This window comes from Dendrobates tinctorius, unplaced genomic scaffold (assembly GCF_039654945.1).
Source record: "Dendrobates tinctorius isolate UK_male_01 unplaced genomic scaffold, ASM3965494v1 ptg000033l, whole genome shotgun sequence".
Lineage (NCBI taxonomy): Eukaryota > Metazoa > Chordata > Amphibia > Anura > Dendrobatidae > Dendrobates > Dendrobates tinctorius.
Window position 1 is genome coordinate 12,169,521 of NW_027361701.1, and position 23,505 is coordinate 12,193,025.

A 23,505-nucleotide genomic window follows, 5' to 3' on the forward strand; every position below is an offset into this window, starting at 1 on the left:
CCTGCATGATTCTACCAAGAAATGTGATTCTTCATTCAAAACCTGATTTTTGCTATTGGGCTCTATTGAATAATGAATGTTTTGAATTTTCTCCAAAAGTAAAGTAGTTGCAAATTCATGCTTTTAGAGACTTGTTTGGGCTCATGAGAGGAGTAGAAAAACATCAAAAATTTCAGTCCTGCATGATTCTACCAAGAAATGTGTGTTCATTCAAACCGCTGGTTTTTGATAGTTTGGGCCCTATTGAATAATGAATGTTTTGAATTTTCTCCAAAAGTAAAGTAGTTGCAAACTCATCCTTTTAGAAACTTGTTTGGGCTGTTGAGAGGAGTAAAAAACCATCAAAAATTTCAATCCTGCATGATTCTACCAAGAAATGTGATTCTTCATTCAAAACGCTGGTTTTTGCTATTGGGCTCTTTTGAGTAATGAATGTTTTGAATTTTCTCCAAAAGTAAAGTAGTTGCAAACTCATGCTTTTAGAGACTTGTTTGGGCTCATGAGAGGAGTAGAAAAACATCAAAAATTTCAGTCCTGCATGATTCTACCAAGAAATGTGTGTTCATTCAAACCGCTGGTTTTTGATAGTTTGGGCCCTATTGAATAATGAATGTTTTGAATTTTCTCCAAAAGTAAAGTAGTTGCAAACTCATCCTTTTAGAAACTTGTTTGGGCTGTTGAGAGGAGTAAAAAACCATCAAAAATTTCAATCCTGCATGATTTTACCAAGAAATGTGATTCTTCATTCAAAACCTGATTTTTGCTATTGGGCTCTATTGAATAATGAATGTTTTGAATTTTCTCCAAAAGTAAAGTAGTTGCAAACTCATGCTTTTAGAGACTTGTTTGGGCTCATGAGAGGAGTAGAAAAACATCAAAAATTTCAGTCCTGCATGATTCTACCAAGAAATGTGTGTTCATTGAAACCGCTGGTTTTTGATAGTTTGGGCCCTATTGAATAATGAATGTTTTGAACTTTCTCCAAAAGTAAAGTAGTTACAAACTCATCCTTTTAGAAACTTCTTTGGGCTGTTGAGAGGAGTAAAAAACCATCAAAAATTTCAATCCTGCATGATTCTACCAAGAAATGTGATTCTTCATTCAAAACCTGATTTTTGCTATTGGGCTCTATTGAATAATGAATGTTTTGAATTTTCTCCAAAAGTAAAGTAGTTGCAAACTCATGCTTTTAGAAACTTGTTTGGGCTCATGAGAGGAGTAGAAAAACATCAAAAATTTCAGTCCTGCACGATTCTACCAATAAATGTGTGTTCATTCAAACCGCTGGTTTTTGATATTTTGGGCCCTATTGAATAATGAATGTTTTGAATTTTCTCCAAAAGTAAAGTAGTTGCAAACTCATCCTTTTAGAAACTTGTTTGGCCTGTTGAGAGGAGTAAAAAACCATCAAAAATTTCAATCCTGCATGATTCTACCAAGAAATGTGATTCTTCATTCAAAACCTGATTTTTGCTATTGGGCTCTATTGAATAGTGAATGTTTTGAATTTTCTCCAAAAGTAAAGTAGTTGCAAACTCATGCTTTTAGAGACTTGTTTGGGCTCATGAGAGGAGTAGAGAAACATCAAAAATTTCAGTCCTGCATGATTCTACCAAGAAATGTGTGTTCATTGAAACCGCTGGTTTTTGATAGTTTGGGCCCTATTGAATAATGAATGTTTTGAATTTTCTCCAAAAGTAAAGTAGTTGCAAACTCATCCTTTTAGAAACTTGTTTGGGCTGTTGAGAGGAGTAAAAAACCATCAAAAATTTCAAACCTGCATGATTTTACCAAGAAATGTGATTCTTCATTCAAAACCTGATTTTTGCTATTGGGCTCTATTGAATAATGAATGTTTTGAATTTTCTCCAAAAGTAAAGTAGTTGCAAACTCATGCTTTTAGAGACTTGTTTGGGCTCATGAGTGGAGTAGAAAAACATCAAAAATTTCAGTCCTGCACGATTCTACCAAGAAATGTGTGTTCATTCAAACCGCTGGTTTTTGATATTTTGGGCCCTATTGAATAATGAATGTTTTGAATTTTCTCCAAAAGTAAAGTAGTTGCAAACTCATCCTTTTAGAAACTTGTTTGGGCTGTTGAGAGGAGTAAAAAACCATCAAAAATTTCAATCCTGCATGATTCTACCAAGAAATGTGATTCTTCATTCAAAACCTGATTTTTGCTATTGGGCTCTATTGAATAATGAATGTTTTGAATTTTCTCCATTTTCAATAACTTTATTAAAATTTTACATAATGTTAACAGTATTGTTTTTACAGCATATTATTGACGGTAGGGTTCAGGATAATATACAAAATAACAGTAATGTATTACATTGAGTAGATCAGTAGGAGTAACAATACACCTAATAATATAAACACTTAACAGTAGTGTGATAAATTGTCAGAGAACCAAGAGATAATCTTATAATAAACTAACGTAATGAGTTACATTGTTTTCTGTTTTAAGAGAGTAAGCGCGTTTTTACCAGATAAATTCAGAGAGGAGAGATATCAGCAATAAAAATAAAAAATAAAAAAAAATCACATAGTGGGAGAGACCAAGAGCAGTTCAATTAGGAGAAATTCTGATCAGAGGTAAATCTAATCCAAGAATTCCACCTTTTGCTATATGTACTGAAGTAGTCATTTGCCAAAGCATGGCTTTTTTCGTATGAGCAATGTAATGACATCTTGTCTACAATATCACTAATTTTGGGAGTAGCCTCTTCGTTCCATAAGGATGCTATGGCATTTTTAGTTATTAGAAAAAGGTGGATAACTGTTGGGATATGAGATGTATGAATCACTTCTAAACCTATGGACAATAATGCCATCTGTGGCGTAAGGGTGATGTTCTGTTTAGTCAGAATATTAATTGTTCTAGAGATTTCTATCCAAATGGGCCTGATTTTAGGACATTCCCAGAATACATGTAATAGTGTACCTGTGAATCCGCAATCTCTCCAACAATCTGGGGATCTACCTGGGAACATCCTGGCCAGCTTCACAGGAGTATAGTACCATCTAGATGTCAGTTTGTAAAAGGATTCATGTAGAGATGCGCAAATGTTGGATGAATATGTCTGTTTGAGAGCCAGCTCCCATTGTTCCAGAGAGAATAGAGTATCAAAATCGCTCTCCCATTTAATCATATATGAAGTTTTTTCTCCAATATCAGAGCCGCTCAAAAAATCATATATATTTCTTGATCTCCAATGGACCTTAACATTAGGATTGCAAAGTAGCAAACTTGTAGATTCTGTAATGTAAGATTTTCTTTTCAAAAATTTTGAGATTTTTTTCTTAATCGAGGGAAGGAGTTCCAAATCCTGGCAAGAAAAATTATGTTGAGATATTAAAGATTCGTTGCTTATAAATTTCTTACCATCGAACAAATCTCCTATCACCTTAATACCAAATTTTATCCAATCTTTCGGGATTTTTTTATCCATTAGTAAACCAAGAAATTTGATAGGAATATTTTTTAATTGAACGTATCTCTGGCTTCTGTTTCTCTTAACCTGCGACTTAGCCAGTTGCTTCCATGCAGAGAGAGTTGCGGAGATTATTGGGGAGTCATAACGTAAAGGAGTAGATGACCCCAAACACTCTAGAATTGCGCTTAAAAGAGTTTTGTTTTTATTAAAATATGTCTCGATTTCTACCCAAGCTGGGACGTTATTTGAATTAACCCAAGAAAAGGATTGTTTTATTAAATTGGCATAGTAATAATTAATTAAATTTGGAAGGGCTAGGCCTCCATTGACTTTGCTTCTGTATAGTATATGGGAAGCCACTCTCGCCCTTTTCTTATTCCAAACAAACTTATTTATAATAGACTGAAGTTTCCTAATAAATTTTAAGGGAACAAGTAAAGGTATTGCTCTAAAGATATATAGTATCTTTGGAAGAGTAAAAAGCTTAAATAGTGTTATCCTTCCCACCCATGAAATTTCGTGAGTCGCAAAATTGTTCAATTCGATCTGAGTCTTTTTTGTAATGTTTTGTATGTTCAACTCAACTGTCTTCCTAAAGTTCCTGGATATACGAATACCCAAGTATGAAACATCCTCTTTCTCCCAATCAAACCGGGAAATTTCCTTAATGCGTGAGATGGTTAGGTCGTCTAGAAAGAAATCCAAGATTTTAGATTTGTTCTCATTGATTTTGTAAAATGAGATTTTAGAGAAATTCTCGATAGTAGATAATACACCCCTAATAGAGTTCAGTGGATCTGATAGACTCAGTATAATGTCATCAGCAAATAGACCAATTTTAAATTGGTGATCTTCAATTTGGATACCATGGATCTCATCATTGGTTCTTATTGCTTCTGCTAAGGGTTCCATAATCAGCGCAAATAACAGGGGGGAGAGTGGGCATCCCTGTCTAGTTCCGTTAGTTATCATGATGCGATCTGAAGTGTGGTTATTTGCATAAACATTAGCGGAAGGGTTTGTGTATAAAGCCATTATAGTTTTTATTATATTATCACTGAAGCCAAATTTATTCAGAGTTGCTTTGAGGAAGTCCCAATTAACCCTGTCGAAGGCTTTCTCTGCGTCTAAAGCCAGGAGGAGAGAGGGGATTTTCTTTCTTTTAATAAAATTTACCAAGTTCAATGTTCTCCTAGTGCCATCGATAGTCTGGCGTCCCTCTATAAACCCGAGTTGATCTTTATGAATAATGTTTGGGAGGATATTTTTTAGTCTATTTGCTATAATTTTTGAATATAGTTTGACATCGGTATTTATTAGAGAGATAGGCCTATAATTTTTGACTGACTCCGGGTCTCCCTTAGGTTTGGGTATTAAAATTATATTAGCCTGTAACATTTCCTGAGGAAATTCTCCAGTCCGGGATGCTTTGTCAAATATGCGGACTAAATGTGGGGTTATAATATTTGCGAATGCTTGGTAATATTCATTCGAGAATCCATCGGGGCCCGGAGTTTTCTTTTTTTTAACTGATTTAATTACTTCCAGGACTTCAGACGCAGAGAAAGGGGCCTCAAGTTTAGACAGTTGTTGGGGGGTAATCTTAGGTAACCCCAGAGGGGCAAGAAAATCATTTATGCCTTGTTCGTCGGGTTGTTGGGTATGTTCATCTAGTTTAAGATTGTAAATAGACGAATAGTATTTAGCAAATGCTTCAACGATTTTCTTGGGGTGTTCCAATTTATTGCCCCCATGGTTAATTTTATTGATTTTGCATTTGATCCTAATTGATCTGAATTTTTGTGCCATAAGTCTAGTGGGTTTGTTGTATGAAGAATAATAGTTGGATTTCATTAGTTTTGCGAATTTTTCGTATTCACTGAATAACTCCGATCTAAGATCTATTCTTAGTTTAAGAATCTCCGAGTGTATATTTGGTGGAGGAGAGGATGAATTTTGTAATATTGCTTCCAATTTTTGTAACTCTAATTGTATGGTACGGATTTTTTCTTTGGAAAGTTTTTTTTTTTTGTAGGCCAGATATGTCATAACCCCCCTAATTACTGCCTTGTGCGCATTCCAAAGGGTGAATGGGCAAATGTTGTTTATATCATTTTCTATGAAATAATTATTTAAGGCTTTTTCAATTTCTTTTTTAAATTTTGGGTTGAACAACAGGGATGAGTCGCATCTCCATTGGGATCTGAACTCCGCCGACCTACCAAGGAAAATTTCTGCAACAATTGGAGAGTGATCAGAAAATGTTTTGGGGAGAATTTCAATTTTCTTAAATTTCGAAATTGAGAATGTATCTGTCAGAAACAAGTCAATCCTAGCGAAAGACTTGTGTGCCTCTGAGAAATGGGTATATTCCTTAGATGATGTATTTAAACATCTGAATACATCTAGGTATTCATGGTTGCAAAGCCAATTTTTTAATTCAGGAAATGATGAGCGAGTGAGAGAGGTGGAATCCATTGCTCCATCAGGAACAATGTTGAAATCACCCACCAAAACAATAACACCTTTTTTTACTTCCTGGATTTTTCTATCGAGACCATTGAAGAAACGCATTTGACCGTTACATGGAGCATAAACATTCACAAGTGTCGTTAGTTGATTGTCTATCAGACAAGTAAGAATCAAATATCTGCCCTCGCTATCAGAGTATTCGTTAATGATTTCGAATGAAATAGTGTCTTTAATTAGTATGAGGACTCCTGCTCGTTTCTTTTCATTAAGAGATTTGTATATATATGGGAAATTTTTATTCTCTATCTTGGGGTGTCCATCCCTAGCCAATTTCACCTCTTGGAGGCAAATTATATCTGCTCTGCTGCCCCTGATCTCCCTCCACGCGAGATACCTCTTAGCGGGACTATTCAATCCCCTCACATTGAGTGATAATATCTTAACCATATACTAAAGAATACAAAAAACAAGAAACAAAAACGGAAATATAAACAGAACAATAAACAGGAAGAGATTACCACAATCTTAGGTAAACTTCCTAAAATGGGGAAAAGCTCGTGAAACTCCGCAGGAAGCCTCCTGCATACAAATAATGTAAGTGATATAGCAATTAAAATTTGCATTTTTCACCCTGGAGCCTCATCTCTCTTGTCCAAGGATTTAAGAAAATTTTTCCCCTCTTGTGGAGATAGGATTACTACTACCTTCCCACCATGAATTATCAAAAGCTTAGTAGGGAACCCCCACCTATAAACCACACCCTTTTGTCTCAGAATTGTCGTAACTTCATTAAATCCCTTCCTTGTTTGGATAGTTTCTTTTGAAAGGTCTGCATATGATTTGATGTGATCATAGGGGTGGGGAAGGTGTTTATTGGTCCTAAAATAGTTTAAGAATTTTTCTTTGGTGGAGTAAAAATGGAATCTTAAGATAGTGTCTCTAGGGAGCTCAGCCGAGATAGATGCAGGCCTCGGGAGTCTGTGGATTCTATCTATCATTAGTTCTACCTCAGGGATGGATGGCAGAATCTTGATTAAAATCTCTTTAACATATTTTTGTAAATTGTGCTGGTTAATTTTTTCCGAGATCCCTCTCAATTTAATGTTGTTCCTCCTACTGCGGTCTTCTAGGTCGGCTACTTTATTTCGTAAAAAAAGGATTTCTTTTTGGGCATTAGTTTGTTGTTTTTGAATGGAATCTGATGTTTTCCCTAGAGCTTCTAATGTCTTTTCATTATTGTCAATCCTAGTGTTAACTGTGTCAAGATTGGATTGTAGACGGTTTACATGTTTATTCAGAGAGGACTCAAAGCTTTTATTTAATGCTAGAATTAAGTCTTTAATATATTTTTCAGAGACCCCTCTTTCAGAAGCCTGGAAGTTTTCCAGACCCTCATGTCCACTGCTACTAGCCTCCTCCTCCTCCTCTACAGAACTATAGTCTTTTCTGGGTCTACTTTTTTCTGGACTGTGAGATGGAGAGGCTTCGTAGTATTCTTCCTCGTCTGACAACACAGACCTACCCTCCCCTTTAGACTCATCTCTTTTAGATTTTCTATTAACAGAGGTATCCATTATTGATTGGATGTTATCCAACTCTTGTATCATTAAAGTATGGGAGTCACCCTTTTGTCCGATTTCAAATTTAGTAGGTTTTTTGGGGGAGGGAGGAGGGCTAATGCATATAGCTTCATCTAGATTAGTCATATCTTGTTTGCGCGTGGACTTATCTTTCTGCTGTTTCGCTTTATTGTTTTTCTGACTCATTTTTTTTTTTTTTTTATATATTTATAAAGCTTTCACTATCCTTAAGGAACAGCAGAGATATTTCTATTCCACCAACACGCTCAAAGAGAGAGATAAATCACGAATATGTGTATCTGTAGGTCGGAGGTCAAGTATGTATCTTAAACCCAAGCCCTTTAAGGGAGTATTATGATAGCTGTTTATATCAGGTATATAAAACCAAAAACCAGAATATCATATAAAAGTCTAAGCAGATTATCATATGACAGTTGTTGTATGAAAATAAGTAATTAACTGTATGAAAATAATAATAAGCAGCTTCCTATATTTAGAGTGACAACTTTAAGTAGCCGTTACATCAGAAACTCACAGAATCACTATAGATGCGATTTAGTGCGCTATTTATATTAAAACAATAACAATAGCGGGAAAATCAAACTCGATGAAATCCAAGATCCCTCTTGTTCTTCTGGGTGAATCCCCAAATATTCTCCAGCAGGCAGGATGAGCAGGGACAAATCAACAAGAATATATGGAAGCTTACCAATTAAAATAACAGCCCCAGTCAATCAAGCGTCGGTTTCTGAAAATCAACGCCGCCGTTGGTCGTAGTGTGCCAGGTGTCTCCCTGCTCAGAAGGTGGACCCCGACTCTGGGGAAAAAAAAACACTCCAATCCGAGGTTCCAAGAACAAGTTATTCCATCAAAACCGCGGCGGGTGTAAGGCTGCGGCAGCCGCTATTACAGATATCCGGCTCCTGCCTTCCCCTGCACTACTCAAAGCCCTGCTTCAGCAAAGCCCGAGTTCTCTTTGGAATTCAATATGGCAGAGCTCAATCTTCTTAGAGGGATCTCCCTGACTCCAGGGAACAAAATTTCCACAGAACCGGACCTCCAGAAGTTCACAATATCACAAAACGCTCGGCGGGTCCGAGCGCGCGGCCGCGGCTGTCACTCAGATCCTTACCCCTGCAGCTTTCTTCTACCGCCAATGATTTTTAGTTAGGAAAAACCGAATCTTGCCTCAATCCCGGCGTGCCTGGTCTCGTTCTGTTCGGAGAGGTCCCCCGGTTCCAGGGAAACAGGCTCCCGATGTATTTTAAGCTCCAGGAGTGAGCAGTACCCCAAAAACAGCGGCGGTATAGATTTAACGCCGGGGAATCACTCACAGCAAATAGGCCACGTCAGCTCCCGGTCCAGGGTGTTTAAATTTCAAGCTGAGAGGTTCCACAAAGGGTCCTGAAGTCTCAGATATCAGAGAGGACGCCCGGTCCACAAGTGTGGGGAAAAGCGCGGGAAAATCCTGGCCGGTTCACTCCTCCTGCTACTTTCTTCAGACGTCGCTATACTTGTCGGCGTCGGTGTGTAACGCTGCCTCAGCCAGACCCCCGAGACCCGCCGCTTGTCACAACGGGCCCTGGAGTCTCCTCTGTCGGCCTCTTTCAGTTTTTCTGGCAACGTCTCACCTCTTCCCCTCTCGGGCCCGCCGCTGCAGAGAGAAGCAGGTGCGGGAAAAACTTGCTGATTCACCGCTCCTCAGGCATTAGAAGGTCATATCTCGGGGAATATTCATCACAAGAACTCCAGAGAGGTCTCAAAATGATCCTGGAGAATAAGGCTCTCTAGTCCAATAAATCTTTTTGTCCAAATTCTTCTTGTTCGCTTTGTATGTCGCTTAATAAGGAAGGCTTCCTCAGAGCTCAGAGCTCACACAGCCTGCTGCATTGAGCTCCAGACCACGCCCCCTTGAATTTTCTCCAAAAGTAAAGTAGTTGCAAATTCATGCTTTTAGAGACTTGTTTGGGCTCATGAGAGGAGTAGAAAAACATCAAAAATTTCAGTCCTGCATGATTCTACCAAGAAATGTGTGTTCATTCAAACCGCTGGTTTTTGATAGTTTGGGCCCTATTGAATAATGAATGTTTTGAATTTTCTCCAAAAGTAAAGTAGTTGCAAACTCATCCTTTTAGAAACTTGTTTGGGCTGTTGAGAGGAGTAAAAAACCATCAAAAATTTCAATCCTGCATGATTCTACCAAGAAATGTGATTCTTCATTCAAAACGCTGGTTTTTGCTATTGGGCTCTTTTGAGTAATGAATGTTTTGAATTTTCTCCAAAAGTAAAGTAGTTGCAAACTCATGCTTTTAGAGACTTGTTTGGGCTCATGAGAGGAGTAGAAAAACATCAAAAATTTCAGTCCTGCATGATTCTACCAAGAAATGTGTGTTCATTGAAACCGCTGGTTTTTGATAGTTTGGGCCCTATTGAATAATGAATGTTTTGAATTTTCTCCAAAAGTAAAGTAGTTGCAAACTCATCCTTTTAGAAACTTGTTTGGGCTGTTGAGAGGAGTAAAAAACCATCAAAAATTTCAATCCTGCATGATTTTACCAAGAAATGTGATTCTTCATTCAAAACCTGATTTTTGCTATTGGGCTCTATTGAATAATGAATGTTTTGAATTTTCTCCAAAAGTAAAGTAGTTGCAAACTCATGCTTTTAGAGACTTGTTTGGGCTCATGAGAGGAGTAGAAAAACATCAAAAATTTCAGTCCTGCATGATTGTACCAAGAAATGTGTGTTCATTCAAACCTCTGGTTTTTGATAGTTTGGGCCCTATTGAATAATGAATGTTTTGAATTTTCTCCAAAAGTAAAGTAGTTGCAAACTCATCCTTTTAGAAACTTGTTTGGGCTGTTGAAAGGAGTAAAAACCATCAAAAATTTCAATCCTGCATGATTTTACCAAGAAATGTGATTCTTCATTCAAAACCTGATTTTTGCTATTGGGCTCTATTGAATAATGAATGTTTTGAATTTTCTCCAAAAGTAAAGTAGTTGCAAACTCATGCTTTTAGAGACTTGTTTGGGCTCATGAGAGGAGTAGAAAAACATCAAAAATTTCAGTCCTGCATGATTCTACCAAGAAATGTGTGTTCATTGAAACCGCTGGTTTTTGATAGTTTGGGCCCTATTGAATAATGAATGTTTTGAATTTTCTCCAAAAGTAAAGTAGTTACAAACTCATCCTTTTAGAAACTTGTTTGGGCTGTTGAGAGGAGTAAAAAACCATCAAAAATTTCAATCCTGCATGATTCTACCAAGAAATGTGATTCTTCATTCAAAACCTGATTTTTGCTATTGGGCTCTATTGAATAATGAATGTTTTGAATTTTCTCCAAAAGTAAAGTAGTTGCAAACTCATGCTTTTAGAGACTTGTTTGGGCTCATGAGTGGAGTAGAAAAACATCAAAAATTTCAGTCCTGCACGATTCTACCAAGAAATGTGTGTTCATTCAAACCGCTGGTTTTTGATATTTTGGGCCCTATTGAATAATGAATGTTTTGAATTTTCTCCAAAAGTAAAGTAGTTGCAAACTCATCCTTTTAGAAACTTGTTTGGGCTGTTGAGAGGAGTAAAAAACCATCAAAAATTTCAATCCTGCATGATTCTACCAAGAAATGTGATTCTTCATTCAAAACCTGATTTTTGCTATTGGGCTCTATTGAATAATGAATGTTTTGAATTTTCTCCAAAAGTAAAGTAGTTGCAAATTCATGCTTTTAGAGACTTGTTTGGGCTCATGAGAGGAGTAGAAAAACATCAAAAATTTCAGTCCTGCATGATTCTACCAAGAAATGTGTGTTCATTCAAACCGCTGGTTTTTGATAGTTTGGGCCCTATTGAATAATGAATGTTTTGAATTTTCTCCAAAAGTAAAGTAGTTGCAAACTCATCCTTTTAGAAACTTGTTTGGGCTGTTGAGAGGAGTAAAAAACCATCAAAAATTTCAATCCTGCATGATTCTACCAAGAAATGTGATTCTTCATTCAAAACGCTGGTTTTTGCTATTGGGCTCTTTTGAGTAATGAATGTTTTGAATTTTCTCCAAAAGTAAAGTAGTTGCAAACTCATGCTTTTAGAGACTTGTTTGGGCTCATGAGAGGAGTAGAAAAACATCAAAAATTTCAGTCCTGCATGATTCTACCAAGAAATGTGTGTTCATTCAAACCGCTGGTTTTTGATAGTTTGGGCCCTATTGAATAATGAATGTTTTGAATTTTCTCCAAAAGTAAAGTAGTTGCAAACTCATCCTTTTAGAAACTTGTTTGGGCTGTTGAGAGGAGTAAAAAACCATCAAAAATTTCAATCCTGCATGATTTTACCAAGAAATGTGATTCTTCATTCAAAACCTGATTTTTGCTATTGGGCTCTATTGAATAATGAATGTTTTGAATTTTCTCCAAAAGTAAAGTAGTTGCAAACTCATGCTTTTAGAGACTTGTTTGGGCTCATGAGAGGAGTAGAAAAACATCAAAAATTTCAGTCCTGCATGATTCTACCAAGAAATGTGTGTTCATTGAAACCGCTGGTTTTTGATAGTTTGGGCCCTATTGAATAATGAATGTTTTGAACTTTCTCCAAAAGTAAAGTAGTTACAAACTCATCCTTTTAGAAACTTCTTTGGGCTGTTGAGAGGAGTAAAAAACCATCAAAAATTTCAATCCTGCATGATTCTACCAAGAAATGTGATTCTTCATTCAAAACCTGATTTTTGCTATTGGGCTCTATTGAATAATGAATGTTTTGAATTTTCTCCAAAAGTAAAGTAGTTGCAAACTCATGCTTTTAGAAACTTGTTTGGGCTCATGAGAGGAGTAGAAAAACATCAAAAATTTCAGTCCTGCACGATTCTACCAATAAATGTGTGTTCATTCAAACCGCTGGTTTTTGATATTTTGGGCCCTATTGAATAATGAATGTTTTGAATTTTCTCCAAAAGTAAAGTAGTTGCAAACTCATCCTTTTAGAAACTTGTTTGGCCTGTTGAGAGGAGTAAAAAACCATCAAAAATTTCAATCCTGCATGATTCTACCAAGAAATGTGATTCTTCATTCAAAACCTGATTTTTGCTATTGGGCTCTATTGAATAGTGAATGTTTTGAATTTTCTCCAAAAGTAAAGTAGTTGCAAACTCATGCTTTTAGAGACTTGTTTGGGCTCATGAGAGGAGTAGAGAAACATCAAAAATTTCAGTCCTGCATGATTCTACCAAGAAATGTGTGTTCATTGAAACCGCTGGTTTTTGATAGTTTGGGCCCTATTGAATAATGAATGTTTTGAATTTTCTCCAAAAGTAAAGTAGTTGCAAACTCATCCTTTTAGAAACTTGTTTGGGCTGTTGAGAGGAGTAAAAAACCATCAAAAATTTCAAACCTGCATGATTTTACCAAGAAATGTGATTCTTCATTCAAAACCTGATTTTTGCTATTGGGCTCTATTGAATAATGAATGTTTTGAATTTTCTCCAAAAGTAAAGTAGTTGCAAACTCATGCTTTTAGAGACTTGTTTGGGCTCATGAGAGGAGTAGAAAAACATCAAAAATTTCAGTCCTGCATGATTCTACCAAGAAATGTGTGTTCATTCAAACCGCTGGTTTTTGATAGTTTGGGCCCTATTGAATAATGAATGTTTTGAATTTTCTCCAAAAGTAAAGTAGTTGCAAACTCATCCTTTTAGAAACTTGTTTGGGCTGTTGAGAGGAGTAAAAAACCATCAAAAATTTCAATCCTGCATGATTCTACCAAGAAATGTGATTCTTCATTCAAAACCTGATTTTTGCTATTGGGCTCTATTGAATAATGAATGTTTTGAATTTTCTCCAAAAGTAAAGTAGTTGCAAACTCATGCTTTTAGAGACTTGTTTGGGCTCATGAGAGGAGTAGAAAAACATCAAAAATTTCAGTCCTGCATGATTCTACCAAGAAATGTGTGTTCATTGAAACCGCTGGTTTTTGATAGTTTGGGCCCTATTGAATAATGAATGTTTTGAATTTTCTCCAAAAGTAAAGTAGTTGCAAACTCATCCTTTTAGAAACTTGTTTGGGCTGTTGAGAGGAGTAAAAAACCATCAAAAATTTCAATCCTGCATGATTCTACCAAGAAATGTGATTCTTCATTCAAAACCTGATTTTTGCTATTGGGCTCTATTGAATAATGAATGTTTTGAATTTTCTCCAAAAGTAAAGTAGTTGCAAACTCATGCTTTTAGAGACTTGTTTGGGCTCATGAGAGGAGTAGAAAAACATCAAAAATTTCAGTCCTGCATGATTCTACCAAGAAATGTGTGTTCATTGAAACCGCTGGTTTTTGATAGTTTGGGCCCTATTGCATAATGAATGTTTTGAATTTTCTCCAAAAGTAAAGTAGTTGCAAACATCCTTTTAGAAACTTGTTTGGGCTGTTGAGAGGAGTAAAAAACCATCAAAAATTTCAATCCTGCATGATTCTACCAAGAAATGTGATTCTTCATTCAAAACGCTGGTTTTTGCTATTGGGATCTTTTGAGTAATGAATGTTTTGAATTTTCTCCAAAAGTAAAGTAGTTGCAAACTCATGCTTTTAGAGATTTGTTTGGGCTCATGAGAGGAGTAGAAAAACATCAAAAATTTCAGTCCTGCATGATTCTACCAAGAAATGTGTGTTCATTCAAACCGCTGGTTTTTGATAGTTTGGGCCCTATTGAATAATGAATGTTTTGAATTTTCTCCAAAAGTAAAGTAGTTGCAAACTCATCCTTTTAGAAACTTGTTTGGGCTGTTGAGAGGAGTAAAAAACCATCAAAAATTTCAATCCTGCATGATTTTACCAAGAAATGTGATTCTTCATTCAAAACCTGATTTTTGCTATTGGGCTCTATTGAATAATGAATGTTTTGAATTTTCTCCAAAAGTAAAGTAGTTGCAAACTCATGCTTTTAGAGACTTGTTTGGGCTCATGAGAGGAGTAGAAAAACATCAAAAATTTCAGTCCTGCATGATTCTACCAAGAAATGTGTGTTCATTGAAACCGCTGGTTTTTGATAGTTTGGGCCCTATTGAATAATGAATGTTTTGAATTTTCTCCAAAAGTAAAGTAGTTACAAACTCATCCTTTTAGAAACTTGTTTGGGCTGTTGAGAGGAGTAAAAAACCATCAAAAATTTCAATCCTGCATGATTCTACCAAGAAATGTGATTCTTCATTCAAAACCTGATTTTTGCTATTGGGCTCTATTGAATAATGAATGTTTTGAATTTTCTCCAAAAGTAAAGTAGTTACAAACTCATCCTTTTAGAAACTTGTTTGGGCTGTTGAGAGGAGTAAAAAACCATCAAAAATTTCAATCCTGCATGATTCTACCAAGAAATGTGATTCTTCATTCAAAACCTGATTTTTGCTATTGGGCTCTATTGAATAATGAATGTTTTGAATTTTCTCCAAAAGTAAAGTAGTTGCAAACTCATGCTTTTAGAGACTTGTTTGGGCTCATGAGAGGAGTAGAAAAACATCAAAAATTTCAGTCCTGCATGATTCTACCAAGAAATGTGTGTTCATTGAAACCGCTGGTTTTTGATAGTTTGGGCCCTATTGAATAATGAATGTTTTGAATTTTCTCCAAAAGTAAAGTAGTTGCAAACTCATCCTTTTAGAAACTTGTTTGGGCTGTTGAGAGGAGTAAAAAACCATCAAAAATTTCAATCCTGCATGATTCTACCAAGAAATGTGATTCTTCATTCAAAACCTGATTTTTGCTATTGGGCTCTATTGAATAATGAATGTTTTGAATTTTCTCCAAAAGTAAAGTAGTTGCAAACTCATGCTTTTAGAGACTTGTTTGGGCTCATGAGAGGAGTAGAAAAACATCAAAAATTTCAGTCCTGCATGATTCTACCAAGAAATGTGTGTTCATTGAAACCGCTGGTTTTTGATAGTTTGGGCCCTATTGAATAATGAATGTTTTGAATTTTCTCCAAAAGTAAAGTAGTTGCAAACTCATCCTTTTAGAAACTTGTTTGGGCTGTTGAGAGGAGTAAAAAACCATCAAAAATTTCAATCCTGCATGATTCTACCAAGAAATGTGATTCTTCATTCAAAACGCTGGTTTTTGCTATTGGGCTCTTTTGAGTAATGAATGTTTTGAATTTTCTCCAAAAGTAAAGTAGTTGCAAACTCATGCTTTTAGAGACTTGTTTGGGCTCATGAGAGGAGTAGAAAAACATCAAAAATTTCAGTCCTGCATGATTCTACCAAGAAATGTGTGTTCATTCAAACCGCTGGTTTTTGATAGTTTGGGCCCTATTGAATAATGAATGTTTTGAATTTTCTCCAAAAGTAAAGTAGTTGCAAACTCATCCTTTTAGAAACTTGTTTGGGCTGTTGAAAGGAGTAAAAAACCATCAAAAATTTCAATCCTGCATGATTTTACCAAGAAATGTGATTCTTCATTCAAAACCTGATTTTTGCTATTGGGCTCTATTGAATAATGAATGTTTTGAATTTTCTCCAAAAGTAAAGTAGTTGCAAACTCATGCTTTTAGAGACTTGTTTGGGCTCATGAGAGGAGTAGAAAAACATCAAAAATTTCAGTCCTGCATGATTCTACCAAGAAATGTGTGTTCATTGAAACCGCTGGTTTTTGATAGTTTGGGCCCTATTGCATAATGAATGTTTTGAATTTTCTCCAAAAGTAAAGTAGTTGCAAACTCATCCTTTTAGAAACTTGTTTGGGCTGTTGAGAGGAGTAAAAAACCATCAAAAATTTCAATCCTGCATGATTCTACCAAGAAATGTGATTCTTCATTCAAAACGCTGGTTTTTGCTATTGGGCTCTTTTGAGTAATGAATGTTTTGAATTTTCTCCAAAAGTAAAGTAGTTGCAAACTCATGCTTTTAGAGACTTGTTTGGGCTCATGAGAGGAGTAGAAAAACATCAAAAATTTCAGTCCTGCATGATTCTACCAAGAAATGTGTGTTCATTCAAACCGCTGGTTTTTGATAGTTTGGGCCCTATTGAATAATGAATGTTTTGAATTTTCTCCAAAAGTAAAGTAGTTGCAAACTCATCCTTTTAGAAACTTGTTTGGGCTGTTGAGAGGAGTAAAAAACCATCAAAAATTTCAATCCTGCATGATTTTACCAAGAAATGTGATTCTTCATTCAAAACCTGATTTTTGCTATTGGGCTCTATTGAATAATGAATGTTTTGAATTTTCTCCAAAAGTAAAGTAGTTGCAAACTCATGCTTTTAGAGACTTGTTTGGGCTCATGAGAGGAGTAGAAAAACATCAAAAATTTCAGTCCTGCATGATTCTACCAAGAAATGTGTGTTCATTGAAACCGCTGGTTTTTGATAGTTTGGGCCCTATTGCATAATGAATGTTTTGAATTTTCTCCAAAAGTAAAGTAGTTACAAACTCATCCTTTTAGAAACTTGTTTGGGCTGTTGAGAGGAGTAAAAAACCATCAAAAATTTCAATCCTGCATGATTCTACCAAGAAATGTGATTCTTCATTCAAAACCTGATTTTTGCTATTGGGCTCTATTGAATAATGAATGTTTTGAATTTTCTCCAAAAGTAAAGTAGTTGCAAACTCATGCTTTTAGAGACTTGTTTGGGCTCATGAGAGGAGTAGAAAAACATCAAAAATTTCAGTCCTGCACGATTCTACCAAGAAATGTGTGTTCATTCAAACCGCTGGTTTTTGATATTTTGGGCCCTATTGAATAATGAATGTTTTGAATTTTCTCCAAAAGTAAAGTAGTTGCAAACTCATCCTTTTAGAAACTTGTTTGGGCTGTTGAGAGGAGTAAAAAACCATCAAAAATTTCAATCCTGCATGATTCTACCAAGAAATGTGATTCTTCATTCAAAACCTGATTTTTGCTATTGGGCTCTATTGAATAATGAATGTTTTGAATTTTCTCCAAAAGTAAAGTAGTTGCAAACTCATGCTTTTAGAGACTTGTTTGGGCTCATGAGAGGAGTAGAAAAACATCAAAAATTTCAGTCCTGCATGATTCTACCAAGAAATGTGTGTTCATTGAAACCGCTGGTTTTTGATAGTTTGGGCCCTATTGAATAATGAATGTTTTGAATTTTCTCCAAAAGTAAAGTAGTTGCAAACTCATCCTTTTAGAAACTTGTTTGGGCTGTTGAGCGGAGTAAAAAACCATCAAAAATTTCAATCCTGCATGATTCTACCAAGAAATGTGATTCTTCATTCAAAACGCTGGTTTTTGCTATTGGGCTCTTTTGAGTAATGAATGTTTTGAATTTTCTCCAAAAGTAAAGTAGTTGCAAACTCATGCTTTTAGAGACTTGTTTGGGCTCATGAGAGGAGTAGAAAAACATCAAAAATTTCAGTCCTGCATGATTGTACCAAGAAATGTGTGTTCATTCAAACCTCTGGTTTTTGATAGTTTGGGCCCTATTGAATAATGAATGTTTTGAATTTTCTCCAAAAGTAAAGTAGTTGCAAACTCATCCTTTTAGAAACTTGTTTGGGCTGTTGAAAGGAGTAAAAAACCATCAAAAATTTCAATCCTGCATGATTTTACCAAGAAATGTGATTCTTCATTCAAAACCTGATTTTTGCTATTGGGCTCTATTGAATAATGAATGTTTTGAATTTTCTCCAAAAGTAAAGTAGTTGCAAACTCATGCTTTTAGAGACTTGTTTGGGCTCATGAGAGGAGTAGAAAAACATCAAAAATTTCAGTCCTGCATGATTCTACCAAGAAATGTGTGTTCATTGAAACCGCTGGTTTTTGATAGTTTGGGCCCTATTGAATAATGAATGTTTTGAATTTTCTCCAAAAGTAAAGTAGTTACAAACTCATCCTTTTAGAAACTTGTTTGGGCTGTTGAGAGGAGTAAAAAACCATCAAAAATTTCAATCCTGCATGATTCTACCAAGAAATGTGATTCTTCATTCAAAACCTGATTTTTGCTATTGGGCTCTATTGAATAATGAATGTTTTGAATTTTCTCCAAAAGTAAAGTAGTTGCAAACTCATGCTTTTAGAGACTTGTTTGGGCTCTTGAGTGGAGTAGAAAAACATCAAAAATTTCAGTCCTGCACGATTCTACCAAGAAATGTGTGTTCATTCAAACCGCTGGTTTTTGATATTTTGGGCCCTATTGAATAATGAATGTTTTGAATTTTCTCCAAAAGTAAAGTAGTTGCAAACTCATCCTTTTAGAAACTTGTTTGGGCTGTTGAGAGGAGTAAAAAACCATCAAAAATTTCAATCCTGCATGATTCTACCAAGAAATGTGATTCTTCATTCAAAACCTGATTTTTGCTATTGGGCTCTATTGAATAATGAATGTTTTGAATTTTCTCCAAAAGTAAAGTAGTTGCAAATTCATACTTTTAGAGACTTGTTTGGGCTCATGAGAGGAGTAGAAAAACATCAAAAATTTCAGTCCTGCATGATTCTACCAAGAAATGTGTGTTCATTCAAACCGCTGGTTTTTGATAGTTTTGGGCCCTATTGAATAATCAATGTTTTGAATTTTCTCCAAAAGTAAAGTAGTTGCAAACTCATCCTTTTAGAAACTTGTTTGGGCTGTTGAGAGGAGTAAAAAACCATCAAAAATTTCAATCCTGCATGATTCTACCAAGAAATGTGATTCTTCATTCAAAACCTGATTTTTGCTATTGGGCTTTATTGAATAATGAATGTTTTGAATTTTCTCCAAAAGTAAAGTAGCTGCAAACTCATGCTTTTAGAGACTTGTTTGGGCTCATGAGAGGAGTAGAAAAACATCAAAAATTTCAGTCCTGCATGATTCTACCAAGAAATGTGTGTTCATTGAAACCGCTGGTTTTTGATAGTTTGGGCCCTATTGAATAATGAATGTTTTGAATTTTCTCCAAAAGTAAAGTAGTTGCAAACTCATCCTTTTAGAAACTTGTTTGGGCTGTTGAGAGGAGTAAAAAACCATCAAAAATTTCAATCCTGCATGATTTTACCAAGAAATGTGATTCTTCATTCAAAACCTGATTTTTGCTATTGGGCTCTATTGAATAATGAATGTTTTGAATTTTCTCCAAAAGTAAAGTAGTTGCAAACTCATGCTTTTAGAGACTTGATTGGGCTCATGAGAGGAGTAGAAAAACATCAAAAATTTCAGTCCTGCATGATTCTACCAAGAAATGTGTGTTCATTGAAACCGCTGGTTTTTGATAGTTTGGGCCCTATTGAATAATGAATGTTTTGAATTTTCTCCAAAAGTAAAGTAGTTGCAAACTCATCCTTTTAGAAACTTGTTTGGGCTGTTGAGAGGAGTAAAAAACCATCAAAAATTTCAATCCTGCATGATTCTACCAAGAAATGTGATTCTTCATTCAAAACCTGATTTTTGCTATTGGGCTCTATTGAATAATGAATGTTTTGAATTTTCTCCAAAAGTAAAGTAGTTGCAAACTCATGCTTTTAGAGACTTGTTTGGGCTCATGAGAGGAGTAGAAAAACATCAAAAATTTCAGTCCTGCATGATTCTACCAAGAAATGTGTGTTCATTGAAACCGCTGGTTTTTGATAGTTTTGGCCCTATTGCATAATGAATGTTTTGAATTTTCTCCAAAAGTAAAGTAGTTGCAAACTCATCCTTTTAGAAACTTGTTTGGGCTGTTGAGAGGAGTAAAAAACCATCAAAAATTTCAATCCTGCATGATTCTACCAAGAAATGTGATTCTTCATTCAAAACGCTGGTTTTTGCTATTGGGCTCTTTTGAGTAATGAATGTTTTGAATTTTCTCCAAAAGTAAAGTAGTTGCAAACTCATGCTTTTAGAGACTTGTTTGGGCTCATGAGAGGAGTAGAAAAACATCAAAAATTTCAGTCCTGCATGATTCTACCAAGAAATGTGTGTTCATTCAAACCGCTGGTTTTTGATAGTTTGGGCCCTATTGAATAATGAATGTTTTGAATTTTCTCCAAAAGTAAAGTAGTTGCAAACTCATCCTTTTAGAAACTTGTTTGGGCTGTTGAGAGTAAAAAACCATCAAAAATTTCAATCCTGCATGATTTTACCAAGAAATGTGATTCTTCATTCAAAACCTGATTTTTGCTATTGGGCTCTATTGAATAATGAATGTTTTGAATTTTCTCCAAAAGTAAAGTAGTTGCAAACTCATGCTTTTAGAGACTTGTTTGGGCTCATGAGAGGAGTAGAAAAACATCAAAAATTTCAGTCCTGCATGATTCTACCAAGAAATGTGTGTTCATTGAAACCGCTGGTTTTTGATAGTTTGGGCCCTATTGAATAATGAATGTTTTGAATTTTCTCCAAAAGTAAAGTAGTTACAAACTCATCCTTTTAGAAACTTGTTTGGGCTGTTGAGAGGAGTAAAAAACCATCAAAAATTTCAATCCTGCATGATTCTACCAAGAAATGTGATTCTTCATTCAAAACCTGATTTTTGCTATTGGGCTCTATTGAATAATGAATGTTTTGAATTTTCTCCAAAAGTAAAGTAGTTGCAAACTCATGCTTTTAGAGACTTGTTTGGGCTCATGAGAGGAGTAGAAAAACATCAAAAATTTCAGTCCTGCATGATTCTACCAAGAAATGTGTGTTCATTCAAACCGCTGGTTTTTGATATTTTGGGCCCTATTGAATAATGAATGTTTTGAATTTTCTCCAAAAGTAAAGTAGTTGCAAACTCATCCTTTTAGAAACTTGTTTGGGCTGTTGAGAGGAGTAAAAAACCATCAAAAATTTCAATCCTGCATGATTCTACCAAGAAATGTGATTCTTCATTCAAAACCTGATTTTTGCTATTGGGCTCTATTGAATAATGAATGTTTTGAATTTTCTCCAAAAGTAAAGTAGTTGCAAACTCATGCTTTTAGAGACTTGTTTGGGCTCATGAGAGGAGTAGAAAAACATCAAAAATTTCAGTCCTGCATGATTCTACCAAGAAATGTGTGTTCATTGAAACCGCTGGTTTTTGATAGTTTGGGCCCTATTGAATAATGAATGTTTTGAATTTTCTCCAAAAGTAAAGTAGTTGCAAACTCATCCTTTTAGAAACTTGTTTGGGCTGTTGAGAGGAGTAAAAAACCATCAAAAATTTCAATCCTGCATGATTTTACCAAGAAATGTGATTCTTCATTCAAAACCTGATTTTTGCTATTGGGCTCTATTGAATAATGAATGTTTTGAATTTTCTCCAAAAGTAAAGTAGTTGCAAACTCATGCTTTTAGAGACTTGTTTGGGCTCATGAGAGGAGTAGAAAAACATCAAAAATTTCAGTCCTGCATGATTCTACCAAGAAATGTGTGTTCATTGAAACCGCTGGTTTTTGATAGTTTGGGCCCTATTGAATAATGAATGTTTTGAATTTTCTCCAAAAGTAAAGTAGTTGCAAACTCATCCTTTTAGAAACTTGTTTGGGCTGTTGAGAGGAGTAAAAAACCATCAAAAATTTCAATCCTGCATGATTCTACCAAGAAATGTGATTCTTCATTCAAAACCTGATTTTTGCTATTGGGCTCTATTGAATAATGAATGTTTTGAATTTTCTCCAAAAGTAAAGTAGTTGCAAACTCATGCTTTTAGAGACTTGTTTGGGCTCATGAGAGGAGTAGAAAAACATCAAAAATTTCAGTCCTGCATGATTCTACCAAGAAATGTGTGTTCATTGAAACCGCTGGTTTTTGATAGTTTGGGCCCTATTGAATAATGAATGTTTTGAATTTTCTCCAAAAGTAAAGTAGTTGCAAACTCATCCTTTTAGAAACTTGTTTGGGCTGTTGAGAGGAGTAAAAAACCATCAAAAATTTCAATCCTGCATGATTCTACCAAGAAATGTGATTCTTCATTCAAAACGCTGGTTTTTGCTATTGGGCTCTTTTGAGTAATGAATGTTTTGAATTTTCTCCAAAAGTAAAGTAGTTGCAAACTCATGCTTTTAGAGACTTGTTTGGGCTCATGAGAGGAGTAGAAAAACATCAAAAATTTCAGTCCTGCATGATTCTACCAAGAAATGTGTGTTCATTCAAACCGCTGGTTTTTGCTAGTTTGGGCCCTATTGAATAATGAATGTTTTGAATTTTCTCCAAAAGTAAAGTAGTTGCAAACTCATCCTTTTAGAAACTTGTTTGGGCTGTTGAAAGGAGTAAAAAACCATCAAAAATTTCAATCCTGCATGATTTTACCAAGAAATGTGATTCTTCATTCAAAACCTGATTTTTGCTATTGGGCTCTATTGAATAATGAATGTTTTAAATTTTCTCCAAAAGTAAAGTAGTTGCAAACTCATGCTTTTAGAGACTTGTTTGGGCTCATGAGAGGAGTAGAAAAACATCAAAAATTTCAGTCCTGCATGATTCTACCAAGAAATGTGTGTTCATTGAAACCGCTGGTTTTTGATAGTTTGGGCCCTATTGCATAATGAATGTTTTGAATTTTCTCCAAAAGTAAAGTAGTTGCAAACTCATCCTTTTAGAAACTTGTTTGGGCTGTTGAGAGGAGTAAAAAACCATCAAAAATTTCAATCCTGCATGATTCTACCAAGAAATGTGATTCTTCATTCAAAACGCTGGTTTTTGCTATTGGGCTCTTTTGAGTAATGAATGTTTTGAATTTTCTCCAAAAGTAAAGTAGTTGCAAACTCATGCTTTTAGAGACTTGTTTGGGCTCATGAGAGGAGTAGAAAAACATCAAAAATTTCAGTCCTGCATGATTCTACCAAGAAATGTGTGTTCATTCAAACCGCTGGTTTTTGATAGTTTGGGCCCTATTGAATAATGAATGTTTTGAATTTTCTCCAAAAGTAAAGTAGTTGCAAACTCATCCTTTTAGAAACTTGTTTGGGCTGTTGAGAGGAGTAAAAAACCATCAAAAATTTCAATCCTGCATGATTTTACCAAGAAATGTGATTCTTCATTCAAAACCTGATTTTTGCTATTGGGCTCTATTGAATAATGAATGTTTTGAATTTTCTCCAAAAGTAAAGTAGTTGCAAACTCATGCTTTTAGAGACTTGTTTGGGCTCATGAGAGGAGTAGA